At 43.1% G+C, this 10,054-nt stretch overlaps 3 long non-coding RNA genes across 3 annotated transcripts; 2 read left to right on the top strand and 1 right to left on the bottom strand.

Annotated features, from left to right (window-relative positions):
• Nucleotides 1-237: 237 nt before the first annotated feature.
• LOC127593893 (uncharacterized) lies at nucleotides 238-8,553 on the top strand. Its single transcript, XR_007960534.1, has 3 exons — nucleotides 238-294; nucleotides 583-964; nucleotides 8,410-8,553. It is a non-coding gene; the product is annotated as an uncharacterized LOC127593893 (long non-coding RNA).
• Nucleotides 561-9,114, bottom strand: LOC127593895 (uncharacterized). Its single transcript, XR_007960537.1, has 2 exons — nucleotides 8,941-9,114; nucleotides 561-932 (listed from the first exon to the last, which is right to left on the bottom strand). It is a non-coding gene; the product is annotated as an uncharacterized LOC127593895 (long non-coding RNA).
• LOC127593896 (uncharacterized) lies at nucleotides 3,974-8,398 on the top strand. Its single transcript, XR_007960538.1, has 3 exons — nucleotides 3,974-4,262; nucleotides 7,554-7,654; nucleotides 7,748-8,398. It is a non-coding gene; the product is annotated as an uncharacterized LOC127593896 (long non-coding RNA).
• Nucleotides 9,115-10,054: the final 940 nt, after the last annotated feature.

Genomic DNA, 10,054 nt, shown 5'->3' with positions numbered 1-10,054 from the left:
TGAGCCAGTTCTGCCAAGAGACAAAATGAGCAGAGTCGCCTACAAACCCTCAAAAAACAACAAAGCGCTTCCTTGCGAGAAGGTCTCGCGTTGACATCACTGTGGGGGCCAACTTGCATTTCTGGAGGGAGACGAGGCAAGAAATCTTTAAGGCCTTCAGTGGGAAATTTGCAGTCAAACTAAGAATTAGTTTTTCAAGTCCAACCGTTTTTAACCCATCCTGTGACAGAGCGAAGGAGATGTCCAACCGCTTCCAAGGTCCTCAGACTGGACAAGCCTGAACACAAACGGGAGGTACGCAATGGACCCGCCAAGCTTTTAATCCAGTTAAATTTTAATGTGGGTCAACTTGAGATTTCAGCTGCAATTTCGAAACCCTTTGCTCAGCAGGCACAGCATTTTGGTGGGACAAGGTGCAGACTCCACAATGGCACCAACTGGAAGCTTCTCTGCACAGTCAAAAAGAAAAAAAAAAGCTTGTTTGCGTCTTGGCTCATCTCAGTGTTGATCATGACTTCATGTTCACTCCACCACCTGCAACAACATCCATTTTTTTTAAAAAAAAAAAGTATTTTCCAACAGAAGCATCACTGGCGTAAAAGATCAACAGTACTTGAGCCTGTCAACTGTCTTCCCTGAGTGGATGCCGATTCAGGTTCTCCGGGGCGAACAGCCGCTTTGGCGCCGCCTAGTGGACACGAGCAGAAAGACACCATTAGTACAGGATGTTAAATGTACCTTTTTAAACTGTCCAGAGAGACATTCGTCCCAGTGCAGCTTTGGGGGAACCTGCAAAAGATAAAATGTGTCAAAAATGGTCACGTCAGCCATTTTGCTTTGCAGCGTGCTCAAACCCAGCAGACACCAACAGCTTCATTCACTGTCGTCTTGTTCCTCAGGCAGCTCTGGATGAAGTCAGGATGCCGTTTCACCTGCGCACACACAAAAAAGATGTCGGAAAAGAGTGAATTATTTACGATTTCCTTACATTCCTTCAGTTTTGTCCAGGAGCAAAACAGCAACTTGAAACCGGACTCTCAACTTTCTTTTTCCAAGACGTCTGCGGAGCGCAGTTTGCAATGAGGTAGTGTACGGCACCAATTTTTGAAATCTTCCCCTAGGGAAAAAAAAAAGAAAATTACACACTTTGTGTGTGGTTCCTACCGGAATCACGTCATCACTCGAAGCCTCCTGTAAGCTCATCTTCATGTGCCGAGTTGTATGGCGCACGGGTGTTTTTGTCTCTTACAGTGACGAGCGCAGGGCTGAGCTGGACGCCTCGGCAGTCGCCTGCAGCGTAACGGGTGGGCTAAAAAGACAGTGAAAATAGTTTTGGTAAGCACATTTAAACGCCCCCCCCCACAAAAAAAAAAAAAGCTGCAGATAGCCAGTTTTACGGTTAATTTGGCCAGTCACTTGATGCCAAGCCTGTGAACAGAAATTGCACAATTACAACAAAGAGCAGGGTGTCATTTAGATTGTGGAAATACAAACGCTGGCAACTTACCTTCTCAGCACGCTGGAAAAAAATAAAAATCAAGCGGTGCCATTTAAAATTACAGGCGACTTACCTTTGTAGAGTTGAACAGCCTGAAAACGCGAATTAATGTTAAGTTCCAAAAAGTGAGCAATGACGGGTGTAAAAAAAGAAACTTAAAACATTCGATTTGCCAGCGTTTGACAACTTACCTTCTCGGCGTGCTGGAAAAGAAAAAGAAAAAATGCAAAACGAGAGTTGGTTCCATCAAGCATCGTGCAGTTGCAAATTGCAGGCGACTTACCTTTGTAGAGTTAAACGGCCTGAAAATGTGAATTAATGTTAAAAGTTAGCGATAAAAAGACGAAAAAAAACTCAAACGTTGAGTTTGTCAAACGCGAGCAACTTACCCTTTCTGCACGCTGTAAAGGAAAGAGAAAATTGCAAAACGAGAGTTAGTTCAAAAGGAATACAATGCCATTTAAACTTGCAGGCGACTTACCGTGGAAGAGTTGAACAGCTTGAAAATGTGAATTATTGTTTAAAGTTACAAAAGTTAGCAATGACAAGACAAAAAAAAGAAAGTTTAAGCGTTCACCTTGCCAAGCCTTGTGGTCGTATTGCCGCGATGTGGACGTGCAGTCAGTCGTCAGCCTGGAGGGGAAAGAGACCGCTTGTTCAATTAGTCGCAGCTTAAATACGTTTTCGCTAACGACGTCATCACGTTTTTGTTTTTTTAAAAAGCTTTATTTAACAAAGAAGAAGTAAAAAAAAAATATTGTGAGAAACAATTCCCGAAAGAAAAATCTCGGTAAATGCGAGCCTGAGGTGAGTCTCGAACTCGCTCTCACCAGAGCGCACCGTTTGTCTCTACACATTAGGCCATTCGTGCTCATGACTTCCGGCATTGAAAGTCATATTATAGTGACTTTCTCAATTTTTAGAAGGCTCAATACTATAGTTAATGCAAATAAATATAACTTCCAAAATGGAAGTTTTCAAATCCGAGTTGGTCTAATGGTTAAAGACTATACTTTGGATTCAGCTGACTCGTGTTCGAGCCCACTTTTCTGCTCACCTGCATTCATGCACCTATGTAGGTGAGCCCGGGGATCGAACCTGGGTCGCCTGAACCGAACGCAACGTTTTTAGTCCACTGGGTCATCACGATTGAGGTTTTGTCAAATTTTTTGTCGTATTCATAGACTTCACCTAAACATGACAAAGTTGAGGAATAAATATAACCTCCAAATTTATAATTCTATTATCTGAGTTCGTCTAGTGGTTAAAGACTATACTTTGGATTCAGATGACTCGTGTTCGAGTCCCCTTTTCTGCTCACCTGCATTTATGCACCTATGAAGGTGAGCCCGGGGATCGAACCCGAGTCGCCTGAATCGAAAGCAAAGTTTTAGATCACTCGACCACGACAGTTGTGTTTCTCGACGAATATTTTACATATTGGTAGAACACACTCTAACATGACTGGTTTTGCGAATAAATACAACCTCTGCGTCACCTTCCGGGTTCACGTTCCCTCCCCAACGTGTGGGAGGGCCGGTAGCGCGTCATCCCCCGACGTGCTCCCCCGATTGGCTGAAGGACGACTTCCTGCTGCACGGTCACATGCCTGCTTAAGGAGCAACTTCCGGATCCACACCGAGACGGGCAATATCTGGACGCACCTGCTAGGTGGCGCCCACGCACGCGCTTGACTTTTGCTTCTTGTGATGCTTCTGCGACATGCTGAAAAATTGTGTCGGCGCCCGTCCGCTCCCGAGGTTGCCTATTTTTCCTCTGGCCGACCCAACATGTCTTTCGTGGTGTCGGTCCAGGAGAAGGTGGCTATCAGCAAGTTCTTCCTGGGCGCCATCCTCTGACAGTCCTTCTCGTGGCTCTTCCACACACCGTCGACTGCCAATCGGAGGGGGTGTTCAAGGTCTTCTCCAAGTAAGACCCAGCATTACTTCAATTATTTTTTTAAAGCAATCTTTATTTTTTTTACTGTTCTTATAAGAGAAAGGGAAATTTTATGCTTGCATTTTTGGGAGTTGTTTCTCAAATCCATTTACAATATGTTGAAGGGTTTGGGTTGGGCACGTCTGTGTTGGAAGTGCAAAAAAATGAATTGTTTTTTGATGAGAAGCAGTTCATCATTCACCTAATTTTAGTCTCTCGACAGAAAATAATGTCTGATGATTGTTTTGGGTCGAAATAAGCCATTGGCGAGCATCTCCTTTCCCCCTTGGAAAGCGACGTGGTGGCCCCCCTGCACTTTGTCATCTGCCACCATCAGGGCCACCACCATCGGACAGATGGAGCTGCTTTTCCTCGACATCCCCGGAGGCTGTCTCTCCGCCGCTCCGTAAAGGTTGTGTTGATCGAGCGACGGAAGGACGAAAGCACGGAAATACAGCAGACATTATAATAAAAATTTTTTTTTATGGCTATTATTTTTTAAGGATGAGTCATTTGAAACTTTTCCTGTGTCTTACGCATATTAGCCAGGTCCAGAATGTTTTTATCAAGTTCTCGCAGCTGAGACCCGGAAGTAAAAGGCGGACCAAAACCGGAAACGAGTCATTGTTTTCCTTGGCGTTTTGTTTGCTCATATTTTTTGTGTTCTTCAAACACGTGAGCGAAGTTAGTTTAGGGACTTTCGGTCTCAATCAGGCATTTTTGGATTGTTTTTTAAATGTGCAGGAGACGACCACTGTCCAGGAACGTTGTCTCCGCGTCGGCTGCTGGCTGTCTGCGTGCAAAAGTGGCGACGTGTTGTGCAAAGGTAACGCGTGCTTAACTTTTCCTCCTTTTCACTGGATGCTTCCCTAAAAGAATATTTGTCTCTTTAAAAAATAAATAAACATTGTCTTCTGTTAAGCTTGTCTCGATTCGATCAAAACATTGGGCGCATGTACACAATCAAACGAGATACAATGCTAATCCGATTTTTGAATGGAAGTTTATTTCGACCGTCAAAAACGATCAATCATGTGAGATATCTTGTAGCACAAATGTTTTGAATGCAAAAATAGATCACTCTAACTGGCTAATTATATTGTAAACGACGGTTTACAGCTGCTTTTTCGAAGAAATAATGAATAGTCAGCTCGTCGTAAAAACAAAAAATATGACATTTAATGATCTCTCGCGTGTTCTCTCAAACATATAAACTGTTCCGAGACGTCCATTTTGTTGTTTTGCAGCAATAAGGAGTCAAAGTATACATCCCTAACGTCGTAATCGAAATTTGAATATTCAATGAGTACTCATTAAGTATTCACAAGGCCAGACAGAATGACTATTTTGGTCATTTTAGTGATTTATTTTACATTGTTCGGTTGCCTGAACGTCAGCATTTAAAAAAATGACCAAAATGCACATCTGTGCTTTTTAAACGACAGCGTTTGACATAACAACACTGGCTGACGGGCTGTACAAGATGGCAGCAGCAGCCCAGGGCGTCATTTGGTGTGCTTGAGGAGCTCTATGATGTCACTTAAGTGAGCTTTGGCCTCAGTTTCATGGACTGTGTGACATTTGAACAGGCATCAGTCAACGCTTTTGAACCAGTGCTTTGAAATGGCATTCCTGGGTTCATGTTAAATTAAGATCTACAATGACAGACACAACATTTTCTCCAAAGCGCATGTTCAGAAGCAGTGAGTGATGTTGTTGTCAGCTTCCACGTGTGTCAGTGTTGTGCAGTCCATGCTTGTCAAGCAGACAACACGGCGTCCTCTGCTGCTGGCTTAACCTTTGTTACAATTTCGACAATTTTTTTGTAGATTTTCGCGTGTTGTCATCTCTAAATCAATGACAAAGCATAAAAATTGTGTGACATGAAATATTCCAATTCATGTTTTACGTCTATAGACATCGGTATTTGTTTTGGTCATAGCACAGTACCGCTTTTATTGTCCATAGAGAGCAAAAATACAACAAAAAACCCCGACGTGTATGTATCGCGCTGATGCCACTGAACATGTCAAGTGGTTGAAAGTAAAATAAATATTTAGGAATAATACTTTTACGAGTTTTTTAAAAATTGTATGTTGAATTAAAAGGAGAGATGCCGACGCTCGTTCCTACTGACTGCTGTCAGGCTGCTGACTAAAAATAATAATAATAATATGATGTGAAAGACAATTGTAAATAGCACTGCGATTTATCCATTTTGTGTTTATATTGCACATTATATAAAATTATTGACATCAACTGCAGCACAAGGGTTAAATGTATTGCCTGTCAGCCAGTGTCGGTGTTGAACTTGAGTCAAGCTTTGTTGCTAAAATGATGTGAACTTGTTTTTAAAAAGTGCTTGTCAATATATTGTCCGGCTGGAATCAGAGTCTGCGTGTTTTGTGTCTCACTGAGTTTAATTAAAGCGGCCTTGTTATGGACGGCAACCGGAGTTGTTGGGGTTTTGTCCTGGAAGACGTTTGGCCTCTGGTCCGAGCAGACTTCTTGGATTGATGCTCAAGGCCAAAAAGGGCGAGCTGTCCTTTCTGGCGTTTGCGCATGAACCCAGGAAACCTGCTCGGACCAGAGGCCAAACGTCTTCCAGGACAAAACCCCAACCATTCCGGTTGCCGTCCGTAACCACACGCACTTTTCCATGCAGGACCAGAATTTTTATGTAAATTTGTTTGCAGACCCCGCCCAAGATTGCCGAAATCAACCAATCACAATGCGGCATGCAAATTTACCCCCCCGCATAACCCCGCCCACACAAGTCCGAAGGAACCAATCAGGTTGTGGCATGCAAAATTTTATTTGCGTATGCCACGCCCACTCGCACCAAATTTTAATATGCAAATCGATTTGCATGCCCCCACCCCTACCTGATTAGCATACCCAATCAGACACCGGCATGCAAATTTATTTGCATAGCCGCGCCCACATTGGCCTGGAGCAGCCAATCAAAAGACGGCATGCAAATTAATTTGCATAGCCACGCCCACTTTGACCAAAATTTTGGGGTTTTATTTGCGTGGCCCCGCCCACACTAAAATCAGCCAATCCGGACTGTACTATGCAAATATAATTTGCATGACCCCGCCTACATTAACCGGGTCCAGCCAATCAGATGGTGGCATGTAAATTTTATTTGCATAGACTCCGCCCAGCTCACCGATTTGCATAGCCCCGCCCCAAATTACCAGCCAACCAATCACAATTGGGCACGAAATTTTATTTGCATAGCCCCGCCCACAAGCGCACACTTCAACCAATCAGTGCTGTATTACAACATATTTGCATAACCCCACCCACCCACAGGCTTTGCATAACCACGCCCGTTATGCTAATTTATACTCATTAGCATAGCCCCGCCCACTCACAGCAGCCAATCGGATGGCCCAGAATTTGCATAGCCACACCCCCAATCCTACCCACTTTTATTAATGAAGGGAGCCGAGAGGTGTTTTTGTTTTCGTTTTATTTTACATGTTGAAAGTTAAAGAAAGAAAGTTAAAGAAAAAAAGTTAAAGAAAAAAAGTTAAAGAAAAAAAGTTAAAGAAAAAAAGTTAAAGAAAAAAAGTTAAAGAAAAAAAGTTAAAGAAAAAAAGTTAAAGAAAAAAAGTTAAAGAAAAAAAGTTAAAGAAAAAAAGTTAAAGAAAAAAAGTTAAAGAAAAAAAGTTAAAGAAAAAAAGTTAAAGAAAAAAAGTTAAAGAAAAAAAGTTAAAGAAAAAAAGTTAAAGAAAAAAAGTTAGCGTTAAAATTACAAAAAAGTGTTTAAAAATATTACTCACCGAAAAGGTCGAAGTTTGATGACTTTGCAGCCTTCTACTTTTCGTTGCCTGGCGAAGTCAGCCTGTGACAGCAGAGCTGGACCAACACGTGGACCTAAGACAAAATTGAGATTGGTGACTTGAGACTCACCATTGTGCAGGAAATGCAATTTGCAATGTGATCAAACTCACCAGCACAGAAGGTGATGTCACAAGTTGTCTGGGACTCTGACCAAGTGCTCGCACGTTCAGCTCCTGCGCAACAAACAATATGGCATCAAAGAAGCGATTAAGAAAACTGTCAAGCATTCAAAACTTACTGCCCATCGTGGAACCTCTTCCAGCCGATTGCGTCAAGCCAAGTGTTGGATGACAGTCGCCGCCTGGTGAACGGGACCTAAGAAAAAGGACACCGGCTTACAGCGCATTTCTGGAGGGAGACGAGGTAAGAAATCTTGAAGGCCTTCAGTGGGAAATGTGCAGTCAAACTAAGAATTTGTTTTTCATGTCCAACCTTTTTTGACCCATCCTGTGACAGCCAAGGAGATGTCCAACCGCTTCCGAGGGCCTCAGACTGGACAAGCCTGAACACAAACAGGAGGTACGCAATGAACCCGTCAAGCTTTTAATTCAGTTTAATTTTAATGTGGGTCAACTTGAGATTTCAGCTGCAATTTCGAAACTCTTTGCCCAGCAGGCGCAGCGTCTTGGTGACCAAAGTGCAGACGCCACGATGGCACCAACTGGAAGCTTCTCAGCAGTCAAAAAAAAAAATGTTTTAGCATCTTGGCTCATCTCAGAACGTTGTTCATGACGTCATGTTCGCTCCACCACCTGCAACAACAGTCTTTTTAAATGTCTTTTCCGACAGAAGCATTATTGGCGAAAAAGATCAACGGTACTTGAGCCCGTCCACCGTCTTCCTGGAGGGGATGCCGATTCAGATTTTCTGGTGCAAACAGTTGCTTTGGCGCCGCCTAGTGGACATGAGCAGAAAGACAGTACAGGATGTGAAATGTACCTTTTCAACTGAATCTGCAAAAGAGAAAATGTGTTAAAAAATGGTCACGTCAGCCATCTTGTTTTGCTGCATGCTCAAACCCAGCAGACTGCCTCATTCGCTGTTGTCTTATTCCTCAGTCAGCTCTGGATGAAGTCAAGATGCCGTTTCACCTGCGCACACACAAAAGTGTCAGCGAGACGAATTGAAGTCATTTACGATGTCCTTCCCTTCCTCCAGTTTTGTCCAGCAGCAAAACAGCAACTTGAGGCCAGACTCAACCTGCAGGGTGCCGTCGACGGCGCCAACTTTGACAATCCTCCCCTCAACTTGAAAGATTTCAGCTGCAATTTCGAAACTCTTTGCCCAGCAGGTGCAGCGTCTTGGGGACCACGGTTCAGACTCCACGATGGCACCAACTGGAAGCTTCTCTGCACAGTCAAAAAAAAAAAAAAAACATTTATTGTTGCAAGTGAAGGAGGAAACAATCACATTTTTTAGTCCCTTTTCCAACAGAAGCATCATTGGCGAAAAAAGATCGACTGCAGAATGGTACCTTCGACGGTCCCAAGAGACATTCGTCCCAGTGCAGCTTTGGGGGAAGCTGCAAAAGAGAAAATGTGTTCTTTAATGTTCACTTTAGCCATTTTTGCTTTGCAGCGTGCTCAAAATCAGCAAAAGGCCCCATTTGCCGTCGTCTTGTCCGTCAGCAGCACTGGATGCCGTTTGACCTGCGCACACACAAAAAGGATGTCAGAAAGAGTGAATTATAGTTATTTGCGATGTCCTTACCTTCCTTCAGTTTTGTCCAGGAGCAAAACAGCAACTTGAGGCCGGACTCTCAGCTTTCTTTTAAGACGTCTGGGGAGCGCAGTTTGCAATGAGGTAGTGTGCAGCACCAAATTTTGGAAAAAAAAAAATTGAGAAAATTGCACACTTTGTTTTTGGTTCCTACCGGAATCACGTCATCACTCAAAGCCTCCTGTAAGCTCATCTTCATGTGCTGAAAAATTAAAACATGTTATCAGTTGTATGCGCAGGAGTGTTTTTGTCTCTTACCAGTGACGAGAGCAGGGCTGAGCTCGACACCTTGGCAGTGGCCTGCAGCGTAACGGGTGGGCTGTAAAGACAGTGAAATAGTTTTGGTAAGCACGTTTAAATCCCCCCCCAAAAAGTCACCCCACAGATAGCCATTTGTACAGTCAATTTGGCCAGTCACTTGAAGATGCCAAGCCTGTGAACAGAAATTGCACAGTTACAACAAAGTAAGAGCAAGGTGTCATTTAGATTGTGGAAATACAAACGCTGGCAACTTACCTTCTCAGCACGCTGGAAAAAAATAAAATAAAAATCAAACGGTGCCATTTAAAATTGCAGGCGACTTACCTTTGTAGAGTTGAACAGCCTGAAAACGGGAATTAATGTTAAGTTCCAAAAAGTGAGCAATGACGGGTGTAAAAAAAAAAAGAAACATTCGATTTGCCAGCGTTTGACAACTTACCTTCTCGGCGTGCTGGAAAAGATAAAGAAAAAAAATTGCAAAACGAGAGTTAGTTCCATCGAGCCGTTGCAAATTGCAGGCGACTTACCGTGGAAGAGTTGAACGGCCTGAAAACGTGAATTGATGTTAAAAGTTGCAAAAGGTTAGCGATAAAAGGACGAAAAAGAAAGCTCAAACGTTGCGTTTGTCAAACGCGAGCAACTTACCCTCGCTGCGCGCTGTAAAGGAAAAAGAAAATAGCAAAACGAGAGTTAGTTCAAAAGAACACAATGCCATTTAAACTTGCAGGAGACTTACCGTGGAAGAGTTGAACAACCTGAAAATGTGAATTATTGTTAAAAGAT

Source organism: Hippocampus zosterae, chromosome 21 (assembly GCF_025434085.1).
Source record: "Hippocampus zosterae strain Florida chromosome 21, ASM2543408v3, whole genome shotgun sequence".
Taxonomy (NCBI): domain Eukaryota; kingdom Metazoa; phylum Chordata; class Actinopteri; order Syngnathiformes; family Syngnathidae; genus Hippocampus; species Hippocampus zosterae.
This window is presented reverse-complemented; position numbering and strand designations above follow the sequence as displayed.